Genomic DNA, 26,361 nt, shown 5'->3' with positions numbered 1-26,361 from the left:
CTGACCCGCCCTTTGCGCCAGGCCTCAGGGGCCCTCTGCGAGGTCGCCTCCAGGTGGGCGTCGCGGCGGACTTCGGGGATGGCGCTCCCGGAGCCCGGCTTGGTCGCCCACTCTGCAGCGCTGGTGTGAGAAGAACGCGTCCTGAGGCCAGTCCCAGAAGCTCCTCTGTTTCTCGCGGCCAGAGTCTACTGGTTTGTGCAAGCCCGGAGGTTTGGGCTGGGGAGGCGGGCGCGGCAGTTGCTGTGTTCACCTTGGGGTTCACCCCAGGGTGCAGATCTGGGGTCAGCTCCCCGTCTCCTTTCAACAGTTGGAAAAGAGAACTCGGATTTCTCCTCGAGCGTCCCCACTGATTTCAGCGCGGGGCTCGAGGAACCCCTGCCGCCCAGGTCTTTCAGTCGCTTACTATTTAATTTATTCAGCAGCTCCATTGCCGATCTAATACGTGGTGCGGTTCCCCAAGGGCACGGGGGACCGCAGCTGAGCCCGGGCGCCCCGAGCTTGAAAAGTGTAGAGGTAGTGAGGAAATCCGGAGGACTTGATGTTGAGAGACCTTTGTCAGACGGGGAGGGGCTGGGGCGAAATCCCTGCTTTACTGCAGGAGATCGCCACAGTGCATAGGCGATCTGGGGACTTGTGCGGGGACACGGCGTCTTATTCCTACTTTTATCATGCTTGACTTGGTTTAAATGAGAATTTTTATGGACCTAAACGTGTTAAATTGATGATATATTGGTAGGACTCACATGTCAGCTAACCCTACACATTTATTTCAGCGTTTTAAGTGATTTCTTTGCGATATTAGTAGAGAAAATTATTTTTAGTCCTTACTATGAACAAATCTCTGTTGTGAAGTTTCCTGTGTTATGGCGTACGTATTTCCAGGGACCAACAATCATTGCATCAGTTCACCTTGGTAAGTGGCCAGTAGGTCAGTTCAAGTGGAGGTGTCTCAGCTGCCTACCTCTGCTTCCCAAACCAAATGCTCTGGTTCCCACATGAGTCACTGAAGTCTCAATCCTCCAAGAAGCATTTTTTGTTGTTCTTATTGTTTGAATTAAATGATCTCTCTTAGGTAAGAAAATGAATTATATTTTTATATATAGTAATGAAAAAATTATTTCAGATGGTGTTATAGTACAAAGAAAAAAAACAATAAGAGCTATCAAAACTTACTAAGAAAAGAATGGACATTTGGGCTAGTGGTTAAGTGAATGGTTGAGATGTCCACATTTCTTTTCAGAGTGCCAGGGTGTATTTTAGGGGTCAAAAGTAGGTCCAGGCTGCCCACCACTAGACAGTTCATCAGAGATGAGAGTCAGTGAAAGGAACCAGGTTCCCTTAAGAACCAGGTTTCTTCAAGAAGCCATCATTCTTGGGAAAGAGCATATTTGGCATCCAAGAGGTCTGCTTTTACTCCAAGAATGCTGGTGTCTTAAATAAAGCAGTGCACTTGCATCAGCAATCATCTCTGGTGAACTGGCTGTTCAGAGGTGAGCAGCCTGTGCCACATATTGACTGGTAACAAATGGCAGTCAGCAGTAGGGGTCTAGTCCTCACATGTTACTGGGGAAAGGCAAGCACTGCTTGTGTTCTCCAGGCTGCTCTTGGGGAGCTGACCCCATGGTTGGGATTTCAGGGATATTCCAGAAGCTGCTGAGTCCATTTTTGTGGACACTTTACTTTCTGTTCTTCTGTGACATCAGCTGCCTATAAGCACTTTGTTGGTACAAGGAAATGGTACTGTTTGGAATCCCAGGGCTCAATAACTAAGTTGAACTCAGTGGACACTGGGAATCCTGTTTCTGTGCCATTTGTTTGGGCTTCCTGCCAGTTGGGCCTCACTAAGGTCATGTGTCTTAGTTCTGGTTGATGTGAGACAAGAATCTTAAGACTCTAGTTAGTCCCAGTCCCTCAGCAAGGAGGATTTGGTTTCCATGAGTACACTGTGTGAGAATTAATCTTTGGTAAAATATGGGCAACTTGCCGGCATCGCGGCTCAATAGGCTAATCCTCCGCCTTGCGGTGCCAGCATACTGGGTTCTAGTCCTGATCAGGGTGCCGGATTCTGTCCCGGTTGCCCCTCTTCCAGGCCAGCTCTCTGCTGTGGCCAGGGAGTGCAGTGGAGGATGGCCCAAGTACTTGGGCCCTGCACCCCATGGAGACCAGGAGAAGCACCTGGCTCCTGCCATCGGATCAGCGTGGTGCGCCGGCTGCAGCATGCTGGCCGCGGTGGCCATTGGAGGGTGAACCAACAGCAAAGGAAAACCTTTCTCTCTGTCTCTCTCTGTCACTGTCCACTCTGCCTGTCAAAAAAAAAAAAAAAATGGGCAACTCAATTCACCTGAAAGTCCTCTGAGATATCCCAGCTGATTTGTGCACCCTGTAATTATTGTTGTATGAGAACAAAACTGGAAATACTGCATGGTCTTATTATGTATGTAGTAGATTCCAAAGACTCAGGTCTAGGACTCCCTTTGTTCTCTTAAAGCCAGTTGGAGCTCCCCACAGAAGCCCCTGGTGCAGTTGCCAGTGGGGAACAAGACCCATAAGAATATGCCATAGAAAACATCTCTCTATTAGAGTGTCAAAGGCTCGGAAATTCAGGTGTAGTATTCATTGCATGAGAAAATGTTCAGCTCCTTTGCTGGGATTAGGGTTTTTTTTTTTTTTTTGACATAAATATTCAAGTTACATTTTTTCCCTCTGCATATTCCTGTTGAGGTGTTGATGTTATAGTTTAAAATCACTTTGTTTTTTAATTAAACACAATTTTTAGTGAAAAATATCATAACTAAGAGAAAGAAATTAATTTTATTAAAAGAAGAAAGTAATAGATTTTTTAAAAAAGATTATTTATTTGAAAGTCAGAGTTACAGAGAGAGAGAGGTCCTCTGCACGGCTGGAATTGCGCCAATCTGAAGCCGAGAGCCAGGAGACTCCTCTGGGTCTCCCATGTGGGTGAACAGGGCCCAAGGACTTGGGCCATCTTCTACTGCTTTCCCAGACCATAGCACAGAACTGGACCAGAAATGGAGCAGCTGGGACTTGCACCAGCACCTGTATGGGATTCTGGCACTGCAAGCGCAAGCGGTGGCCTTACCTGCTGTACCACAGCGCCAGTCTCAGTAATAGTTTTTTTTTTTTAAGTTGCTACAGAACTGCTTGATTTTTCTTGTGATATATGTTATATATATGTTAAATTATAAACATGTTGTATTTTGTGTCTACTTATTAAAAATCCCTTAAAAATCCCTTAAGAGCTGTATTTTGCTTGGTTTACTGATATTACATATTTACATAAATTTAAAACTATTTAAAACATTTAAATTTAAAACATTAAAATTTAAAACATACATATTTACATACATTTAAAACTATTAAATTAAGCTGTGTGGCACAGGACTTCTATAAATCTGATGAATAGCTAAAGTTTGTTGGTAAAATAAAAAAGATTTCTTCAAGTTTGTTAACATATGTTTGCCTGTGTTTATTGGCCAATTAGGATCAAAGTTATATCTGTTAGATGTTTAAGATTATAAAAATATAAATAAATTATGTCAAAATACAATAGTGTTCTGTGTCTCAAGGATAGCAGTTGAACTAGAATATGCTTGTCTGATATTTCAGTTTCCATAACTAAAGTAAAAAAAATTTGTTAAATATAAATTAGATGATGGGACTGGCACTGTGGCTCAGCAGGTTAACGCCCTGGCCTGAAGCACCAGCATTCCATATGGGTGCCAGTTCAAGAACTGGCTGCTCCACTTCCCATCCAGCTCTCTGCTATGGTCTGGGAAAGCAGTAGAAGATGGCTCAAGTCCTTGGGCCCCTGCACCCATTTGGGAGACCCAGAAGAAGCTCCTGGCTTCTGGCTTCAGATCAGCGCAGCTCTGGCTGTTGTGGTCATCTGGGGAGGGAACCATCAGATAGAAGACTTCACTCTCTCTCTGACTCTCTCTCTGTGTAGCTGTGACTTTGAAATAAAGTAAAATAAATCTTTAAAAAAATATAAATTAGATGAATGTAAATGTAATAAATATTTTGATATCAGTTTAATGCCTTGGCTTCTTAAATTGTATAAAATAGTATTTTTGGGTCTGTTACCAAGTATGCTTATATACATTGTTGATATACAGCATATGATGAATTATCTGTAGCCTCATGTTTACAGCAGCTCAATTCAAAATAGCTAAGATATGGAATCAACCCAAATATCCATCAGCTTAGGACTGCATAAAGAAATTGTGTTATATACACATGATGAAATATTACCCAGCCATAAAAAATAGCGAAACCCTGATTTCACAACAGAAGTGGATGCAATTGGAGATCATTATGCTCAATGAAATAAGCCAAATGCTGTTTTCTCTGACTTGCATTAATATACAGAATCCAAAAATGTAATTTATATTAATGAAATTTACAGTTTTGGATTTGATGATTGTTTATATTCTTTACTCCTGAGGAACAGTGGTTTTTCTAACTACTTATTGAATTCTTTATTTAGTGGAAAGTTAATCTTGTGATTATAAAATAAATTAGAAATATGTCATTACAGGAACTCAAATAAGGAAGGAAGAGGGAGGGTAAGAGCAGGGAAGCTTATGAGGGTAGGTGGGAAATATTATTTTCTTAAAAATGTGCATAAGAAATACATGAAATTTGTTCCCTTTATATACATTTTAAAAATTTAATTAAAATTATTCATATATGACAAAGAATTCAAGACTGCTTCAAAGTAACGAAAGGCAAAATTTCTATATGTAACAACAAACAAAAAAGAAAAAGTAAAGCAAAAATGAATTTAAAAAAAAACAAAAAAAATGTAAAAGAAAAAGGAAAAATATATAAATTATAATAAAAAAGCTATCATACTTTTGTTAAAAATGTTTTGCTTTTAGATATTTTTAAGGGAATGTTTCAAATTAAATGGAGAGGCCTGTGTTGTGGTTTAAAGCCCTGGCCTGAAGTGCCAGCATCCCATATGGGCACTGGTTCTAATCACAGCTGCTCCTCTTCCAATCCAGCTTTCAGTATGGCCTGGGATAGCAGTAGAAGATTCCCAAGTCCTTGGGCCCCTGCACGTGGGAGACCCAGAAGAAGCTCCTGGCTCCTGGCTTTGCATCGGCACAGCTCCAGCCATTGAAGCCAACTGGGGAGTGAACCAGCGGAAGGAAGACCTCTCTCTCTATCTCTACCTTTCTCTGTAACTCTGTCTTTAATAATAATAAAAGAAAAATTAAATGGAAGCATATAAAATATAAAAGAAAACTAGGTAAGGAGTTTAAAAAAAATTTTTTATATTTTATTTAATGAACATAAATTTCCAAAGTACAGCTTATGGATTACAATAGCTTCTAAAAATGTTTTAAAATTATAAAAATGTGTTTTTCTTAAGTAAAACTATAGGATAAAAGAGACATATTTTCACTAATGATAATAATTATTGTGGGGAGCAGCCCGGACTGGACTGAGTTACTGGAATTAAGACTTATTCTATGCATCTGCTCTCCCACAATATGGTGCTGGGAGAGAAGTAAACAGCTTCCGCACAGCTGCCTCCAGTTCAATCAATAAACTGTAGGACTTGCTCCTGATTGGAGGAGAGCAGCGTACTTGGCGTGTGGGCAGCCGAGTTGGGATTGGCAGAGGAGGACTATAAAGAAGGAGAGAGACGGCATTCACCAGGAACATCTAAGGGGAACATCTAAGGGAACACCTGTGCAGCCCCTGAGAGAGCCGGCCGGCGGTGTGCCACTCCCCTGCGGAAGTGGGGAATGTGGCCAGGGGGAACTGCCCTTCCACGGAGGTGGAAGGGATAGTAGCCAACCTGGGAAGAACCAGCAGCAAACCCGGGGAGGGCCGAGCAGACAAAAGAACAGCGCAGGGTCCTGTGTCGTTCCTCCACGAAGAGGGGGAGTGACATAATGGTGCCGTGACTCGGATTAGGAAACCTAGGACGGATAGAAAACTTAGGAGGGAAGAAACGGGAAGAAATGGGAAAATATCGGAGAGAGAGACTAGCAAACAGCCTAGGGAAAAGCCGGACGAAAAGGGTGCCGGAGGAAGCTGTTGAAAGCCTAGGCATAGACTCGGATACGGACTACGGGGGGAAGCTGGGAGAAATCTCTAAGGTTGAAAGCGAAAGTGAAATCTAGAACAAACAGACTCAGATGCGGACTGTGGGGAGAGGCCAGGAGAAATGAGGGAGGAGTATTGTTGGAGGAAAGCTTGGGGAAACATACCGGGTAGAGAAAAATGTTAGGGAAATTGAAGCCGTGGGGGGCAGGCCGAGGCGGAAACGAAAGCCACTTTGGGATTCTCAAGTTAGCCTGGGAATAGGGGGCGAAAAAACCAGAAGCAGAAACGTAAGCCAGATTGGGATCCGTCTGATTAGCCCGGGGAGCAAAGGACGGGAAGCCAAATCGTGGGGCGGAGACGTGAGCTGGGTTGAATTCGCCAGGTTAGCCCGGGGAACTTAGATTGAATGCTAGTGGCGGAGACGTAGGCTATGCTGTGTGACTCGCGGAGGCTGCCGTGCGCAGAGAGAGCGTGCGGGGCACAAGTAGATAGGGAACGCTGGGCTAAGTGCGAGACCGCGGAGTGTGCGTGCAAAGCCAAGCCGCGCAGATGAGAGAGAGGCGGGCTGAAGCGGCTCAGCCGGAAAGCCGCCGAGAAACAGCCTCGGGGCGGGCGCCGGGAAGCCGCGGGGATAAGAGAAACAGAAGTTTAGAAGTAAAATGAGAGAAATAGGAATGCTGGAAGATAGAAGTAAAATGGGAGAAATAGGAATGCCCGGAGATAGAGAAATAGAGAAATAGAAAGGCCTCCCCACAATGCCGCAATTAGAAGGCTTGGATTCGGTCTGCCCGATTAGTGAGGCGATGAGCACCTGCGGTGGCTAGCAGCTTATGCGCCGCAGGTCACCGAAGACAGGCACGAATTAACATCAATAAGGCCTCCCCACAACACTGCAATGTGAGAGCTTGGATTCGGTCTGCCTGATTAAGTGAGGCGATGAGCACCTGCGGGCAGCTAGCAGCTTGTGCGCCGCAGGTCACCGAAGACAGGCACGAATTAACATCAGTAAGGCCTCCCCACAATACAGCAATTAGGAGGCTTGGATTCGGTCTGCCTGATTAAGGCGGTAAGCACCAGCAGGCGGCTCGATCAGAGTGTGAGCCGCAGGTCACCGAACACAGGCATGCATCAGCGCCTAAAAACCTCCTCACAACATGGCGAAGAGAGGACCCGGATTCGGTTTGCCTGATTGATAGGACTTGTAAGAACCTGTGGCAACTCTAGCAAGTAGAGCAGAGTGTGTGCCGCGGGACACCGAAGACAGGCGCGTATCAATGCCAAAAAATAAAAAGAAAGGGGGATCTGTGGGGAGCAGCCCGGACTGGACTGAGTTACTGGAATTAAGACTTATTCTATGCATCTGCTCTCCCACAATATGGCGCTGGGAGAGAAGTAAACAGCTTCCGCACAGCTGCCTCCAGTTCAATCAATAAACTGTAGGACTTGCTCCTGATTGGAGGAGAGCGGCGTGCTCGGCGTGTGGGCAGCCGAGTTGGGATTGGCAGAGGAGGACTATAAAGAAGGAGAGAGACGGCATTCACCAGGAACATCTAAGGGGAACATCTAAGGGAACACCTGTGCAGCCCCCGAGAGAGCCGGCCGGCGGTGTGCCGCTCCCCTGCGGAAGTGGGGAATGTGGCCAGGGGGAACTGCCCTTCCACGGAGGTGGAAGGGATAGTAGCCAACCTGGGAAGAACCAGCAGCAAACCCGGGGAGGGCCGAGCAGACGAAAGAACAGCGCAGGGTCCTGTGTCGTTCTTCCATGAAGAGGGGGAGCGACAATTATCCTAAAAATAAGGAAAAATATTTTAAAAGTTTGTAAAAAATGAAATCTTTTGAGAGATTGCATTGACAGAGACTAGATTAAAATGATTTATGTTTATAAAACCTAATATTTAGTAGTATACTGCTACTGTGGTATAGCAGGTTAAATCCCTGGCCTGCATCCCATATGGGTACCGGTTCTAGTCCTGGCTGCTTCTCTTCTGATCTGGCTCTCTGTTGTGGCCTGGGAGAGCAGTGGAAGATGGCCCAAGTCCTTCGGCCCCTGCACCCACATCGGAGCCCTGGGGGAAGCTTGGGGAAGCTCCTGGCTCCTGGCTTCAGCTCTGGCCATTGCAGCCAGTGGGGGGTGAACCAGCGGATGGAAGACATCTCTCTCTGTGTCTCTGCCTCTCTCTGTAACTCTGTCTTTCAGATATACAATTTAAAAAAAAAACCCTAAAATTTAGTCCCCTGCGTGAAAATAACAAGGTTTTCTTAAAACATTGTTAGTAATGGGGTAGTCCTGGTGTAGCAGGCAAAGCTACTGCCTATAATGCTGGCAACCCATATGTGTGCCAGTTTGAATCCCAGCTGCTTCATTTCAGATCCAGTTCCCTGCTAATGGCCTAAGAAACAGCAGATGACTTAAGTGCTAGAACTCTGCCATCCACATGAGAGACCTGGAGGGAGCTCCTGACTCTGTTATGACCAGACCCTAAAAATGCTTATCTTAAAAGCCTCAGATAGTGGCTTGTGCTATGACACAGTGGGTTAAGCTGAGGCTTGGAAGGCTACATTAGCTTCCTGCTAATTCACTTTAACTTCAAGAGTTAAGATTATTAATATGTATTTTGAAAAATTAGTTGTTTCAAATTAAGTCATTTGACTGTGATTTCCAGCTGGAAGCCCAAGGGTCCTCAAAGAATCTATCTGTCATTCAGTAGAGATGATTGCTAATTAGACACCTAGTGATATATATGGAGCATTGCTGAATTGTAGATTCATGCTAAATTTAAAGTTACTTTCACATAGATACATTATTGATGTAAGTATTCTATAGGTTATATGACAATAATGTCTGGTAGTTCTGATACAATGTTATCTTTCATGATTGTTATCTTCTTAATAAAAGACTGGAGTCTGTAAAAATCCTTGGAGTTGCCCCTCCCTTCACAATAGAGACCTCAAAAATTAAATAGTTTTGAAAATACTATTGTGCTTTAAAAATACTAAATATAATATTTTAATACATAAAAATGGAAAATTGAAAAATTTCTAAATCTGAGATTAATCTTGTAAGAAATAAGCTTTTCTTACTGTACTTATACAGACAGCAATAATATGCCTACAATTATATTGCTTGTTGTGTTTAAGATACAATTTGATTTGTAATACTCTTGTTAGTTTGTTGTGTATTCTTGCTTTTGAGCATTTTGCCTGTCACCTATCAGAATTCTGCAAAAGAAAATTCACACTCAGATTATGCTGGCCTAAAAAAACATAAAAGAGCTTGTAAAAACACTTCTGTCTTTATCAAAATCCTATATACAATACATGTAACTATGTCTCCTTGTTTTCCAGTAAATTGTTACTCAAATTTTAATTATGGTGATTTTAAGTTTTTTTTTTTTTTTGCCATCAATAGTGCTGTTTCTTTGCTAAAAACATTTACAAACAGAGAAGATTCTATCAAGTATTTATAAATACAGATTTCTGATGAAATGAACAAACTAAAAAATTCTGATTAAAGAAAGCTGACAGATTTATAAAACTGTTACTTTAGATCATACAAAAGAATAAATTCATAGAGACTTGAACTAGTCAAGTTGTAGGTTTCTGTTTCTTTTACTTAGAGCATTGCTTCTCTACTTAAATGTTGTCTCTCAAGTTTAAAGATTTACTGTGATTTCTAGAGTTTATAACACTCTGGTAGACTATGTTTTTATAAACAAAAGTAAAGATATTTACTTTTTCTTCCCACTAAATTCACCCAACATTCAAAAACAACTTAATGAGAAGTTTTGGTTTACATAACAATGTAATTAGTTTCAAAAATTAATTTAAAAATGTGTTTTTGTAATAAAACATAATTTAAACACTGATTAATCTAAAAATAAACAAAAATGCCAGACTTCAAGTACTGGCATTTCAATGAGTAAATGAAATGATCCCTTCTTAATAGATCTTGGGGCAAGCATTGTGGTGTAGCAAGTAAAGCAGCCATCTGTGGTGCCAACTTCCCATATCATTGCCAATTTGAATCCCAGCTGTACAGTTCTGATTCAGCTCCCTGATAATGTGCCTTAGACAGCAGTGGGAGATGGCTCAAGTGCTTAGGTATTGCACCCATGTGGGATACTCGGAAAAAGCTAAAGCTCCTGGCTTCAACCAAGCTCAGCCATGGCCTTTGTGGCCATCTGGGGAGTGAACCTGCAGATGGAAGATCTCTCTCTCTCTCTGCCATTCAGATAAATAATTCATTTAAAATAGAAAAGTAAATTTTTAAAGATTTATTTACTTATTTGGAAGGTAGAATTACAGAGAGATGGTTGCAGAGAGAGATAGATCTTCCATCTACTGGTTCACTCCCCTAATGGCTGCAACAGCTGGAGCTGGGCCAATCTGAAGCCAGAGCCAGAAGCTTCTTTCATGTCTCCCGCATAGGTGCAGGGACCCAAGCACTTGGGCCAGCTTCTTATGTTTTTCCAGGATGGAACAAAGAGCTGGATCAGAAATGGAGCTTTCAGGACTGGAAATAGCATCCATATGGGATGCTGGCACTGTAGTCAGAGGATTTGTGCAATGAGTTGCCTGCCAGTTGTGTAGCTTAACTACCTTCATTGGTAACTATACCCACTGACCACACTGGGCTTGATTATGAAACTACACCTAGACACATCTAGAGACTTTAGCCCAGGAGCAATATAATGGAACCAAATAGTGTTTGTGAGTATTCTACAATATGATAGGAGTCACTGTGCACCTATTCCCTATGTAGGATCTCTGTCCTTAATTTGTTGTACTATGCCAATTAATGCTAAAACTAGTCTTCAAACAGTACTTTATACTTTGTGTGTCTGTGTGGGTACAGTCTGTTGAAATCTTTACTTAGTATATATACTAAGTTGATCTTCTGTATATAAAGATAATTAAAAATGAATCTTAATGAAGAATGGGATGGGAGAGGGAGTAGGGGATGGGATGGTTTGCAGATGGGAGGGAGGTTATGGGGGGAAAACTGCTATAATCCAATAGTTGTACTTTTGAAATTTATATTTATTAAAAGTTTTCTACAAAAAGAAAACAGTTGAAAAGTTAAAAAAAGAAATTGACTGACAGTACTGACACGGATGCTGGCATTGTTGCACCATTACTCTTATTCCACAGAGGGGATTTCAAAAATACATACTTAGGAGTCAGCATTATGGCACAGCAGGTTAAGCTGCCACTTGCAGCACTGGCATCCCATATCAGTGAGTCAGTTAGGATGCAGGCTGGTGTGCCTCTAATCCAGCTTCCTGCTAATGCACCTGGGAAGGCAGCAGCAGTTGGCTCAAGTGCTTGGGCCCCTGACCCTTATCTAGGAGACACAGATAGAGTTCCAGTGTCCTGGCTTTGTTCTGACCAGAACTGATTTGAGCCATTTTGGAAGTAAAACAGTGAATAGAAGATCTCTTTGTCTATCTCCTTCTTTCTTCCATTCTGCTTTTCAAATAAATATTTAAAAAATATATGTATACATATGTATATATGCATGTACAGACATACACAAAAAATTTTTTAAAAAATTTATTTATTTATTTGAAAGGCAGAGTTACAGAGAGGCAGAAGCAGGGAGAGAGAGCACTTCCATCCACTGGTTCACTTCCCAGGTGCCTGCAATGGTCAGAGTTGTGCCAATCCAGAGCCAGGAGCTTCTTCCAGGTCTCCCATATGGATGCAGGGTCCTAAGAACTTGGAGCATTTTCTACTACTTTCCCAGGCAATAGCAGAGAGCTGGATTAGAATTAGAGAAGCCAGGACTTGAAGCAGTGCCCATATGAGTTGCTGGCACTGCAGGCAGAAGCTTTGCCCGCCACAGCTCTGGACCTTACCTTACACAAAACTTTTAAAAAACACTTTACTGTGGTATGATTAATATAAAAATAGGTATTCACAGCTTGCTCTGTTGGTGATAAGCATATACCTGTGACATTGTTACCAGCATTAAGGCCATCATAGGATTATTTTCTTATTTTATTTTTCAGTTTGTTTTTAATGTATAGAAATAGAAATGACTTTTGTGTGCTGATTTTGTATCCTAAAACTTACCGAACTTGTTTGTAAGTTCTAATATATTTTTGATAGAGTCTTTAGAATTTTCTATGTGTGAAACTGTGATATCAGCACACAGAGATAGCAGTTCTCAAGAGAGATTTGATCATTTGAGTTCAGGCTCTGCCTAACTGTTGTATCTCCCCTTCCTGACAATATATGATGATGCCTCCACATCCATGAGCAATGTCTATCCACGATGTACTATGGAGCCACCAGATCCTGTAGCCTCCAACCATAAGCTGAAACAAATCCTTTCTTTCCAAAGAAACTCTTCTCAGGTATTGTAGTTAAAATAATGTAAAGTAGAATAATGCAAACCCCTAGATATTTGGATTTACTTCTGGAACAGAGTTAAATTCGATGGGGAAAAAATCTCCATGCCCACATGAGAGAAACAGGTATATTAGAAGGTAATATGACATTTCATATAAGTTAAAATTAATTTTTCAACAAAATATATTGAAATAACTGGTTGTGTTTGAGAGAAAATGTGGGTAGTTCTTCCAGGCTTTTTCCCACCAAGTTTTAGGAAATTTCACAAAGATCCACATGACTGACATAAGGACATTCCTGGCATTTCTAATATTTTCAGCTTTGAGACTTTAATAAAAGTATTGAATGCAAGATGATTATTTGTTGTCTTCTGTTTTTTTTTTTTTCTGTCCTCTGAAGTTCAGTTTCAAATTCTGTTCCTGCTGTTCCAGCTTACTTCTCTACCTCATCAACCTCTTCTTACCAACTTTTCTTACTGATGCAGGATAAGTAAGAATACATCTCATTTACATCATGCAGTGCAATGTGTTTTAAGAACACACAAATGTGTTCACACAAATGTGAATTGAGTGCTGGAGTAGAATCCCAGCTTTGTGACCCCCTGCAAAGTACTTAATCTGTGCTTCAGTGTCCCTGTCTATGAAGCTGATAAAGCAGTGATCCTGTCACAGGGTTGTTGTGAAGCCTGAACATTCCTTTTATTGAAGGACCAAGAATCTGTGTCTACTGAGTACATAAAATGGAATGGAAATGTAGTCCATTGTACTTCCAAGGACTGAAGATTTGTGGAATAGAGTATCCTGAACAAATGTAAAAACAATGATAGCATTTCAAGGCAGAGATATTTCTGTATTTGTTTACTAATTTTTAAAGATTTACTTATTTGAAAGGCAGAGTTAGAGAGATACAGAGAGACAGAGAAATATCTTTCATCCTCTGGTTCCTTCCCCAAAGGGATGCAAAATCTGGGACTGGGCCATTCTCAAATCTTGATCCTGGAACTCTGTCCAAGTTTCCCATGTAGGTAGCCCAGGCCCAAGAATTTGGACCATCTTCTGCTGCTTTTCCAGGTACATTATCAGCGAGGTGGATCAGAAATGGAGCTGCCAGGACTTGAGTGGATGCTCTTATGAGATCCTAGCATCACAAGCAGAAATTGAACCTATTGAACCACAATGCTGGCCTCTAAAGCACAGATATTTAAAATAGAAATTATTTTTTATTACAGGAACTTTAGAGGGAAAACACAGAAAGGAAGCCTGGTGCCATTAATTTGGTTTTGGCCACTGTGTTTACTAACAGACTATTTGGACTTCATACAGGGTGCTGGTACCTTCAAGGGGAAAGTTAATACTGAAGTACAGATGGCTTCAGAACTAGCCATTGCTGCACTTGGGGAAAAATGGTGGTGTTGTCACTACACCCTCTGACCCAAAACATCTGGGTAAGCTTCATGTCTATTTCTTTTTCTCCTTTCCCTCTTTGTCTCATATTGCCTGCTGCTTTTGAATTAGTTGGTGAATAATAATTATTGGTGGTAATTGCTTGGGCTGCATGTATCACATGGGCTAATAATGAGTAGGGCATGTTGCTGACAGATGGACCAAGGCACAAAGAGCCTCTAAACCTCCTCTGTGTTCTCCAGACACTGCCTGAACCACCTCCCACTGAATACCTCATACAGATCTCAAGCCTAACATTTCTGGAGTATCCATTTTTCTATTTCACCTCAATGTGCTCTTGCAGTATTTTCTATCTAAGTCAGCAACAATTCTATATTTCTGGGTATTTTAGCCCAAAATGTGGTGTCCTCTGGACTTTCTTTAAACCCTGCACCCCCTGTGAGTTCTGTCTTCAGACTTTGCTTATGATCCTCCTGCCTCTCTGGGTGCTGCTCTTCCCCACCCTCTTGCCTGAGTGGTGGTGGTACCTTCTAGCTGACCTCTCTGCTGCACTCCTGCTTACAGTGGAGCAACATAGCTCTGGGTTCTTTCTAAGGCATGGACTGCCACTCTTCTGCACAGAACCTCCAGTGGTGTCCATGCCATTCTATGAGGTTGGATGTAATTTGCACCACCCCATCCCCTTCTATGCTTCCTTTGCTTGTGCAGATCTGTCGCTGGCTGCTTCCCCAGCCTTTCTTCACAGGCTGAGCTCCTTCAGGCCTCTGACCCTGCTGTTCCTTCTAAGTGGTGACTTGTCCACCTGTAATCTTTATGGTTCTGAGCCCCATTTTTCCAGGTCTCTGCTTATTAGGGAGATCTTTCCTGACTATGCTAAACAGAAGAGAACACATAGTTGCACAAGCCCACACATGCACACACACACAGTCACTCTGCTCCCCTTGCTCTGTGTGGTGTTTTCCCTGGGCAGCTATCACAAATGGTCTAAGTATGATTTTCCCTGTCTTCTGTTTGTTCTGTGTCTCTAATCTCATGATGATGGGGATCTTTGCTCACTGCTCTATCTCTAGCTTGGAGAGTGTTGTCTAATGTATAGAAGTGACTCACTTAAAATTTGTTGAATGAATGAACTGGGTTTTTATAAGCTACAGACATGAAAATCAATTGCAGCTTGTTGGCTAAATGCTTTTACCAGGATTTGAGTGCTCTTACATTCAAACATGAGTTAAACATTTCCTGATCAAACCACCCAATTGAAAATTCTTTTTTTAAAGATTTATTTATTTAATTGAAAGAGTTACACATATAGAGAAGGAGAGGCAGGGAGGGAGGGAGAGAGAGAGAGAGAGAGAAAGAAAGTCTTCCATCCACTGGTTCACTCTCCAATTGGTCACAGTGGCCCAAGCTGTGCCGATCTGAAGCCAGGAGCCAGGCGCTTCTTCCAGGTCCCACGCAGGTACAGGGCCCAAGGACTTGGGCCATCATCTGCTTCTTTCCCAGGACATAGCAGAGAGCTAAAGTGGAACATCTGGGATTCAAATCGGTGCCCATATGGGATGCCAGCACTGCAGGCAGTGGCTTTACCTGCTATGCCACAGTGCCAGACCCTGAATTTTTTTTTTAAATTCAATATATAAAAGGTAAAATGGATTGTACTCATTTTCTCTGAAAATCAAGAATTTGAGAAAAATAGCTACTATTTCATTTTCTTCATAATTGGAAGCTTTCTAGAAATATTCACCATATGATTCTCATTTCACTCTAATTTATTATAGAGGAGCTATTTATTATAGAGGAGCTCCATCATTTACCAGTTTCAGAGTGAGCTGCCTCAAATACAAAGATGAATGTTTTACTGTAAAACAGTCACAAGCATTTTGGAATGTCTTGCAATATAGAGTATTTTTGAAGTCATTGTCACCACAGTTTGGTAGTGGTGGTTGTGCAGCAGCCAGAAATCACCTGATGTGACTGGGTGGGAGGCCTGGGCAGAATCAGTATCCTCAGAATCTTGGGCTTGGTCCTGCTGGGCAGCTCTGCAGTCATCCTAGGAGGTATTCATTGAAAAGCAATAAAATAAGCCTTACCACAGGCTGACTGTTAAGTTGTAATTTCACATCTGAATAATTTAGTTGGTTGTACTATAGGTTTCTGAGTTATGGAAGAATTTTTTAAAATACATTTATGTGAAAGTGTGACAATGCAGAGATCTCTTGTCCACCGATTCAGTCCCCAAATTGCAGCAACAGCTGGAGCTGGGCCAGGTCGATGAAGCTAGAGGTTGGGAACTCAATCTGGGTCTCCTGCATGGGTGGCAGGGACCTAACCACTTCCATCATCTGCTGCAACTAGGGTCTACAATAGCTACAAGCTGGGATTGGGAGTTAAGTCAGGACTTGAACCCAGGCACACTGATACATGATTCAGGCATCCAAGCTATGTATTAACCACTACACCATAGGTCCACCCTAGAAAAAATGTTTAGGTCACATTTTTCTTCTCTTTCTTAGAGGGCCAATTTCAGAATAAAAAGAGTTATTTATCTTGGGTGAACTTTATGGAAGAAAGTTTATGCCATCTAATTTTTAAATGCTTGGAATAGTCTATTTTTTTTTTGAGGTTTTCTACCTATTGTTTTAATGGGAAGATGTTGATATCAGTAAGTCATTGCCTTATTTTTCAGCATTTATGTAGGATTCAGTAGCCAGAAGCACATTTTTCTCAACTTATTGGAGCTTTGGGTGGCTATAATATCCAGTGTATTTTGGACCTGCTGAATTTGGAGTGAGTTAGTGCATGTGGTTTATTTGGTGGTGGTGGAGTGAAGCACACAAGCCATTTAGCAGTAGAAGAAGGATTCCTCTCAGACTACATTATTCCAGTACACTGCACTTCTTTCTATGCTGCCTATTTTCCTTCAAAAATATTTTAAGAGAAAAAGGTGCTCAACTAAAGTATTTCTCAACCTCCTTTCCTAATACTACTTGATAATAATTTCTTGCTGAGTCAAGAACTGAAATACTGGGGCCAGAACTGTCATGTAGTGGGCCCAGTCTGCCTTCAGAGCCAGCATCCCATAAGAGCGCAGCTTTGAGGCCCAGCTACTCCACTTCTGATCTAGATCCTTGCTAATCTGTCTGAGAAAGCACAGGAGGATGACCCAAGTTATATAGCCCCTGCACCCACATAGGAGACACAGAAGAAGCTTCTGGCTCCTGGCTTCAAATCCACTTAGCTCTGGCCTTTGTGGCCATTTGGACAGTGAGCAAGCAGATTGAAGACCTGTTTCTCTGTCTTTCTCTCTCTCTGTTTCTAACTCTGCCTCTTAAATAAATACATCTTTAAAAAAAGAACTGGAATACTGAGTAGCCCTGTTAAGTGAAATAATATAGGATTGCTTATCCAGAGCCTCTGTTGGCTTTTGCTAGTTTTGTTTCTGTAATTACAAGTCTTGACTCCAGAAGACATTTTCCAGTTCTCATTTCTTTGGGTGGCTGTTTCTCATTTACCCTGTGTTGGCATTCTGCTAGAACATGAAATGTGCTAGAGTAACTATCACATGCTTGCATTTAACAGATATTTAGTCAGTGGTTAGTGTTTGTCAGACACTGATGGTCTGGAGAGAGACTAACTTGAGTTGTGAAGCTTTCCAAAACAGATATTATATTTTGGTGAGTGTTAACATTTACCTTACTGAATTATAGGTACTGTGCATGCATGCATGAATTATATAGATTAAATCAGGTAGATTTCATAATGGCCCCATTAATGTAAGTGCTGTTATATTAAGGTTCTCAGTAAGTTCTTTAGTACTACTTTGATTTCTGTGAGCTCTTTAATATTTCCAGTTGTGTGTAAGTTTGCATTATTTAAAGCACAATAAGTAGGCCATCATTGTACTTATAGAGTTATTTATTTGTGTATTAACCTCAACTAAAGACTCTGTAACATTGGTGGTATTTTGTGCATAGGACTTCTCTTACTACTTAAACTTAAGACATTTCAGGTACTTTAAAAAGTTTAAGGCCAAATCAGGATTGGTCAGCATTCCTCTGTTGGTTGCTGTCACTAAGATATCTTCTCCTGCTTTTTGGTTAAGAGAATTCATTTTTATAACTCGCTTTCTCAGAAATAACAACGCTTCTTCATAATTTCCTTTTTTGAATTATTTATTTATTTATTTAAGAGATATAACTACAGAAGAGAGGGGGAGACAGAGAGAGAGGTCTTCCATCTGCTGGTTCACTCCCTAAATGGCCACAATGGCCAGAGCCAGGCCAATCTGAATCCTGGAACCTGGAGCTTCCTCTAGGTTCCCACATAGGGGCATGGGCCCGAGGTCTTGGACCTTTTACTTCTTCAGGGAGCTGGATTGGAAATGGAGCAGCCAGGACTCAAATCTTTGCCCGTAAGGGATGCTTAACGTACTATGCCACAGTTTCAGCCACATTCCTAATTTCTTTTTTTAAAAATTGATTTATTTATTTATTTGAAAGTCAGAGTTACACAGAGAGAGGAGAGGCAGAGAGAGAGAAGTCTTCCATCCTATGGTTCACTCCCCAGATGGCTGCAATTGTTGGAGCTGTGTCAATCTGAAGCCAGGAGTCAGGAGATTCTTCTGGGTCTCCCACATGGGTGCAGGGGCCCAAAGACTTGGGCCATCTTCTACAGCTGGATCAAAAGTGGAGTGGCCAGGTCTTGAACCAGCACCCATATGGGATGCTGGCTCTTCAGGCCAGGGCATTAACCTGCTGCACCTCAGCGCCAGCCCCTACATTCCTAATTTCTAAACTGGTGAGAAAGATAAGATTTAAAAAGAGTTCTTGTGGTAAATGATTTCACCTGCCACCTATTTGTAATACCATGCTTGAGTTTGTGGTCCCTGGTTTTGGCCCAGCCAGTCCTGGCCATTGTGGGCATTTGGTGGGAGAAACATTGGAAAGGCGTACTCTCTCTCCCCTCTCCTTGATCCCAAATGAATAGAAAGTACATGTATTGGTGTAGAATTCTGTGGGCCTAAACCTCCCATATTGGAGTGCTACAAACAGCAAGTTAGATAATAAGCAATAACTTGGTTAGTTCTCAATCTTAGTATGCAAAATGTTCTCATAGTAGTGTGGTGGTAGAGCACCAGAAACTGATAGAATCCTGGCTAGCCTCCTGTCTCCCACTCTCCCAATCTGGAGAAGAGTCTCAGGACCTGAGAAATGTCAACCAACATGGGGACCACTGTTATGGCATAGCAGGTAATTCTGCCACTTGCAACATCAGCACTTTGCTCCTGATTTGGGCCTGGCTCAGCCCTGGCCATTTTGGCCACCTTGGGCATGAACCAGAAGATGGAATGTATCTTTCACTGTCTCACCCTTTTTTTCTGTATCTCCTTCAAATAAGGATTAAAAAAAAAAAAAAGTTCAGAACAACTACTTAAAAACATCAATAGCTGGGTGCTGTGAAGGATGTTGATATCTTGTGCTAGTCCTTGTAATCAAGGTTTTTCTGTGGTGTCATAACTGATTTAGATAATGAGAATTCTACACATCTTGGGGGAAAGTTTCACGCATTTTCTGTTGTGTCTGTTGAGTTTCAAGTGGAGCTTTTCCCCAATTAACCAATCAAAACTGTCCTTCTCCCTGACAGTCAAGAACTTCCCATTTTACAACCTATTAAAAAACAGCTAGAAATCACTCATTAATGGCTGTCTTCTACAGGGAATATTTTGATTTTGATTTCTCTGTGTTTTTTCTTTTCTTCCTTTTTAATTTTTAATTTTTTAAAATTTTTATTTAATGAATATATTTTTACATAGATACAACTTTAGGAATATAGTGGTTCTTCCCCCAAGTCCATTCTCATATTACAATTCAACAGGGACAGAGGTCCCACCTGGGGAGCAAGTGCACAGTGACTACTGTTGTTCCTTTAACAATTAACACTCTTTTTTTTTATGATATCAGTGATCATCCTCTTGCCATGGGCTGCCAAGGCTCTGTAAGCCTTTTGTGACCACAGACTATTGGTATTTGGACACTGCCATAAGCAAAGTGGATGTTCACTTCTCCCTTCAGAGAAGACTGTCTCCTTCTTTGATGACCCTTTCTTTCCTCTGAGGTCTCACAGAGATCCTCCACGTAGGGTAATTTTTGTCACAGAGTCTTGTCTTTCCATGCCTGAAATGCTCTGGCAGGCCTTTCAGCCCAACCAGGAAGCCTTTAAGGGTTGATTCTGAGGTCAGAGTGTTATTTACTCAGAAAGTCATTCTAGGAGTCTGCTGTGTGGTCTGCTTCCCATGTTGGTCCTTCCTTCCTTTTTATTTCTATTATTTTTACTGTGTACTTGATGTTATTTATATTATCCCTTTTAAACTTGGACTGAGCTATCTGTTGCCTTTAACATATAATATGATCATTTTAACAGTGAAGATGGTGTTTATACCATCAATTCTTATGGGTTTGGAGCCCCATGACTAGTTCCTAGGCTTTACCCTGAGAGGGAAGTCTATATGTCTGTATGCAGAACTATACAATTTTATAATTTTATACTACTTCCTCCATCTCTTATTCCCTCCCTTATTTTTAACTGGGATCTTTTTCCAATTGCCTTAAAATACATATAATTAACTCTCTGTTACATAGAGAGTTCAGCATTTAGTATGAAGTAGAGAAGTGAGAGAGAAAGAAATAAAACAGAAAAAACTGACAAAACAAAACAAAAAGGATATACACAGTAAAAGTAACAATGGTAAACTGCCTCTCAACAATCAGGTCAAGGGTTCTTGAAGACATTGGTTCTAAAAGGGACAATTTTGCTTCTACAGCTTTCATTTTATCTGCACTATTAATTCTCCCAATTCAGGGAGAACATATGGTGTTTGTCTCTTTGGGACAAAGATCATACTCACTAAGTATGAGGTTTTCCAGCTTGCTCCATTCTGTTGCAAAGGACCGGATTTCATCCTTTTTTACTGCTGTATAGGATTCCACAGTGTACATATCCCACAATTTCTTTACCCAGTCTTCGTTTGATGGACATTTAGGCTGCTTCCATGTCTTAGCTATTGTGAATTGAGCTGCAATAAACATGGAGGTGCAGATAGTACTTTTATTTACTGATTTCATTTCCCTTGGGTAAATTCCCAGGAGTGGGAAGGCTGGGTCATATGGTAGGTCTATATTCAGATTTTTGAGGTATCTCCATACTGTTTTCTACAGTGGCCTTACCAGTTTACCTTCCCACCAACAGTGGGTTAGGGTGCCCTTTTCCCCACATCTTCTCTAGCATTTGTCATTTGTTGATTTCTGTATGAGGGCCACTCTAACTCAGGTGAGGTGAAATCTCATTGTGCTTTTTTTTTTTTTTTTATCTTTTATTAAATGAATATAAATTTCCAAAGTACGACTCATGGGTTACAATGGCTTTCCCCCCCATACCGTCCCTCCCACCCACCACCCTCCCCTTTCCCACTCCCTCTCCCCTTCCATTCACATCAAGATTCATTTTCGATTATCTTAGTATACAGAAGATCAGCTTAGTATACCTTAAGTAAGGATTTCAACAGTTTGTTCCCACACAGAAACATAAAGTGAAAAATAATAGATGATTTTTTTTTAAATGATGATGAAATCAGATCAGACCTATTGTCATGTTTAATCCCAGTGAGAGTCAAGTTGGGAATTGATCATTTCTTTTTTTTTTTTTTTACAGAAGATCAGTTTAGTGTACATTAAGCAAAGATTTCAATCGTTTGCACCCCCATAGAAACACAAAGTGAAATATACTGTTTGAGTACTCGTTATAGCATTAAGCCTCAGTGTACAGCACATTAAGGACAGAGATCCTACATGAGGAGTAAGTGCACAGTGACTCCCGCTGTTGACCTTACAAATTGACACTCCTGTTTATGGCATCAGTAATCTCCCTATGCACCAGTCATGAGTTTCCAAGGCTATGGAAGCCCCTTGAGTTCTCCGACTCTTATCTTGTTTAGACAAGGTCATAGTCAAAGTGGAGGTTCTCTCCTCCCTTCAGAGAAAGGCACCTCCCTCTTTGAAGACCTGTTCTTTCCACTGGGATCTCACTCACAGAGATCTTTTGCCAGAGTGTCTTGGCTTTCCATGCCTGAAATACTCTCATGGGCTTTTCAGCCAGATCCGAGTGCCTTTAGGGCTGATTCTGAGGCCAGAGTGCTATTTAGGACATCCGCCATTCTATGAGTCTGCTGAGTATCTCACTTCCCATGTTGGATCACTCTCCCCTTTATTTATTCTATCGGTTAGTGTTAGCAGATACTAGACTTGTTTATGTGATCCCTTTGACTCTTAGTCCTTTCATTATGATCAATTGTGAACTGAAATTGATCACTTGGAATAGTGAGATGGCATTGGCACATGCCACCTTGATGGGATTGAATTGGAATCCCCTGGTATGTTTCCAACTCTACCAATTGGGGCAAGTCGGCCCGAGCATGCCCCAAATTATACATCTCTTAAGATGGCGGAATAGTGAGGGCGCGCACCGATAGTCCGGGAAAATTTAGTTTAATAAAAGGGGAGTTACGGTAGCCGCAGAAAATAGAACCAAACAAAAAATTGCAGGGGAAACCCTTCTGAATGGAGCAGGCGTGAATCGGAGGACCTACTGGGAGAACAAGGTCGCCCACCGCGGAAGCCAAGTCGCGGGACCCAGCCGCAGAAGCCCCAGGGTCTGCGCGACAGTGCGCCAAGGAGAGTGCACGCCACACAGAAAACAGCGGGGAGACTTGGGACGCTCAGGGCTCCGAGTCCACACATCGGCGCTGGAAGGGGAGGTGAGCTCAATAACCCGAGACATTGGTGGGGAAACGGGGGTCAGAATCTAGAGGGGGACTGGAAAGTGCAGCAAACTCACTACCGGAAAGAAGGAAAAAAAAAAAAAAAGCTTCAGGGTTTCTCTTCCCCCTAACCTTGCAAAGGTTACAAGGCCGGCTTGAAGAATTCCCAAGAGACAAAGAGCAGGCCTCCTCTTTGGATTTACATATCAATGGGGGAGAGTTAAGGAACTGAGTCACTACAATTCAGTAGCCTAGGCAACCCAGTGGGAGTCCAGAGGAGCCTAAGACTGGAAGCTAAATACCATCAATTCTGCACAGCCCTGCCCTGCGGTGTTACTTACCCCCTGAATAAATAAAATAAATAAATAAATAAAAAGAGAGATTTACCACGCATAACCTGAGGGTGTCACCTTTGCACACCCTTAACCAGGAAGAACCAGGCAGAGCTCCCAGGCTCAAGCCTCCAAGGCTCCTCCAACAGCAGGCAGTCCACTTAACACGGACACAGTATAAAAAAAAAAAAGAAAAAGAAAAAAAAAAGCGCACAGTGACGCAAGAAGAATTAACTATGCCGAGTAACAAACACAGAAATAGAGGGAGCAAGATCAACGATGACACTATGATGCCTCCAAATAAGCAAAACACCCCAAGCCAAGAGTATGAAGATGATGAGATAGAAGAAATGCAAGATACGGATTTCAAAAAATTTATGATAAGAACATTTAGAAGTTTTCAAAAGCAAATCCTTGAACTACAGAAATCCTTAATGGACAAGATTGAAAATCTCTCTCGTGAAAACGAAATTTTAAGGAAGAGTCAAAATGAAACTCAGAAACTAGTAGAACAGGAAAGTGTTATAGTGAAGAGAAATCATTGTGCTTTTGATTTGCATTTCCCTGATGGCTAGAGATCCTGAACATTTTTTCATGTGTCTATTGGCCATTTGGACTTCCTCTTTTGAAAAATGCCTGTTAAAATCCTTGGCCCATCATTTTATTGGGTTGTTTTGTTACTGTGGAGTTTCTTGATCATCTTATAGATTCTGGTTATTAATCCTTTTTCAGTTGTATAGTTTGCAAATAATTTGTGTAGTTGCAAATAAAAAACTCTGTTGGTTGCCTCTTCACTTTCCTAACTGTTTCTTTTGCTGTAAAGAAACTTCCCAATTTGAGGTAATCCATTTGTTCATTTTGGCTTTGACTACCTATGCCTCTGGGGTCTTTTCCAGGAATTCTTTGCCTGTTCCAATGTCTTGAAGTGTTTCCCCTATGATCTCTATTAATTTGATGGTATTGTGGCATAGATTTAGATCTTTAATCCATGTTGAGTGGCTTTCTGTATATGTTGTAAGGTAGGGGTCTTGCTTCATACTTTGACATGTGGAAATCCAGTTTTCCCAGCACTATTTGTTGAAGAGGCTGTCCCTGTTCCAAGGGTTGGTTTTAGCTCCTTTGTTGAATATGAATTGGTTGTAGATGTTTGAATTGATTTCCAGTGTTTCTATTCTGTTCCATTTGTCTATCCGTCTGTTTTTGTACCAGTAACAGACTGTTTTGCTTAGAATTGCCCTGTAGTGTGTCTTGAAGTCTGGTATTGTCATGCCTCCAGCTTTATTTTTATTGTATAGAATTGTTTTAGCTATGTGAGGTCTCTTGTTCCTCCATATGAATTTCAGCATCATTTTTTCTAGGTCTGTGAGGAATGTCTTTGGTATTTTGATTGGTATAGCATTGAACCTGTAAATTGCTTTTGGAAGAATGGATATTTTGATGATATTGATTCTTCCAATCCATGAACATGGCAGATTTTTCCATTTTTTGTGTCTTCTTCTATTTCTTTCTTTAATATCTTGTAATTTTCATCATAGAGATCTTTTGACATCTTTGGTTAAATTTATTCCAAGGTACTTGATTGTTTTGTGGCTATTGTGAATGGGATTGATTTTAGAAGTTCTTCCTCAGCCACAGCATTGTCTGCCTATATTAAGGCTGTGGATTTCTGTGCATTGATTTTGTATCCTGCTGCTTTACACTCATATGAGTTCCAACAGTCTCTTAATGGAGTCCTTTGGGTCCTTTAAATATAGAATCATGTCATCTGCAAATAGGGATAGTTTGACTTCCTCCTTTCCCATTTGTATCTCTTTGATTTCTTTTTCTTTCTTAATAGCTTTGTCTAAAACCACTAAGACTATATTGAATATCAATGGTGAGAGTGGGTACCCCTGTCTGGTGCCAGTTTTCAATGGAAATGCCTCTAACTTTTCCCCATTCAATATAATGCTGGCCATGGGTTTGTCATAAATTGCCTTAATTGTGTTGAGGAATGTTCCTTCTAAACCCAATTTTCTTAGAGTTCTCATTATGAAATGGTGTTGTATTTTGTCAAATGCATTCTCTGCACCTATTGAGATAATCATATGACTTTTGTTTCTCAATTTGTTAATGTAATGTATCACGTTGATTGATTTTTGAATGTTGAACCATCCCGGCATACCAGGGATAAACCCCACTTGTTCTGGGTGAATGGTCTTTCTTTTTTTTAAATTTATTTATTTTTTTGACAGGCAAAGTGGACAGTGAGAGAGAGAGACAGAGAGAAAGGTCTTCCTTTTCCATTGGTTCACCCCCCAATGGCCAGTATGGCCAGCACACTGCACTGATCCAAAGCCAGGAGCTATGCAGTCTCCCATGTGGGTGCAGGGTGTAAGGACTTGGGCCATCCTCCACTGCCTTCCTGGGCCACAGCAGAGAACTGGACTGGAAGAGAGGCAACCAGGACAGAATCTGGTGCCCCAACCGGGACTAGAACCTGGTGTGCTGACGCTGCAGGCAGAGGATTAGCCTATTGAGCCATGGCACCGGCAATCTTTCTGATTTGTAATTGGATTCAGTTGGCCAGGATTTTGTTGATTATTTTTGCGTCTATGTTCATCAGGGAGATAGATCTATATTTTTCTTTCTCTGCTGCATCTTTTCTGGGTTTAGGAAATAAAGTGATATTGGCTTCATAGAAAGAATTTTGGAGAACTCCCTCCCTTTCAATTGTTTTGAATAATTTGAGAAGAACTATGATTAATTGTTCTATAAATGTCTGGTAGAATTCAGCAGTGAAGCTGTCTGGTCCTGGGCTCTATTTTTTCAGTAGCACATTTATTACTGATTCAATTTCTTTCATGGTTATGGGTCTGTTTAGGTTTTCTATGTCTTCATGACTCAATTTATATAACTTGTATGTGTCCAGGAATTTATCCATTTCTTCTAGGTTTCCAAATGTGTTGGCATACAGCTCTTTGTAGTGGTTTCTGATGATTATTTTTATTTCTGTTGTGTCTTTTGTTACATTTCCATAACCATTTTTAATTTTACTGCTTTGAGCCTTTTCTCTCCAATTTTTTGGTTAGTTGGGCCAATCGTGTGTTAATTTTTTTTTTTTTTCAAAAAACCAGCTCTTCATTTTGCTGATCTTTTGTATTGTTTTTTTGATTTCAATTGTGTTGATTTCTTCTCTTAGCTTGATAATTTCTTCTCTTCTACTAGATTTGGGTTGGTTTGCTGCTGTTTTTCTAGATCCTTGAGGTGCATAGAGAAATCATTTATTTGGTACCTTTCCAATTTCTTGATTTAGGTACCAGTTGTTATAATCTTTCCTCTTAGCACTGCTTTTGCTGTATCCCACAAATTTTGATAAGCTGCATTGTCATTTTCATTTGTT

General features: G+C 41.2%; 1 long non-coding RNA gene across 3 annotated transcripts; it reads left to right on the top strand.

Annotated features, from left to right (window-relative positions):
- On the top strand, positions 1 to 26,082 carry LOC138848536 (uncharacterized). Of its 3 annotated transcripts, none has more exons than XR_011386407.1 (3): positions 1 to 3,125; positions 5,028 to 5,275; positions 13,758 to 26,082. It is a non-coding gene; the product is annotated as an uncharacterized lncRNA (long non-coding RNA). The 3 variants fall into 3 exon arrangements; XR_011386406.1 differs by having other exon boundaries at positions 2 to 191; XR_011386405.1 differs by lacking the exon at positions 1 to 3,125 and having other exon boundaries at positions 3,139 to 5,275.
- The last annotated feature ends 279 nt before the right edge of the window (positions 26,083 to 26,361 follow it).

This window comes from Oryctolagus cuniculus, chromosome 2 (assembly GCF_964237555.1).
Source record: "Oryctolagus cuniculus chromosome 2, mOryCun1.1, whole genome shotgun sequence".
NCBI classification, from domain to species: Eukaryota; Metazoa; Chordata; class Mammalia; order Lagomorpha; family Leporidae; genus Oryctolagus; species Oryctolagus cuniculus.
Note: the sequence above shows the minus strand (reverse complement) of the source record. Positions and strands in the feature narration are given on the sequence as shown.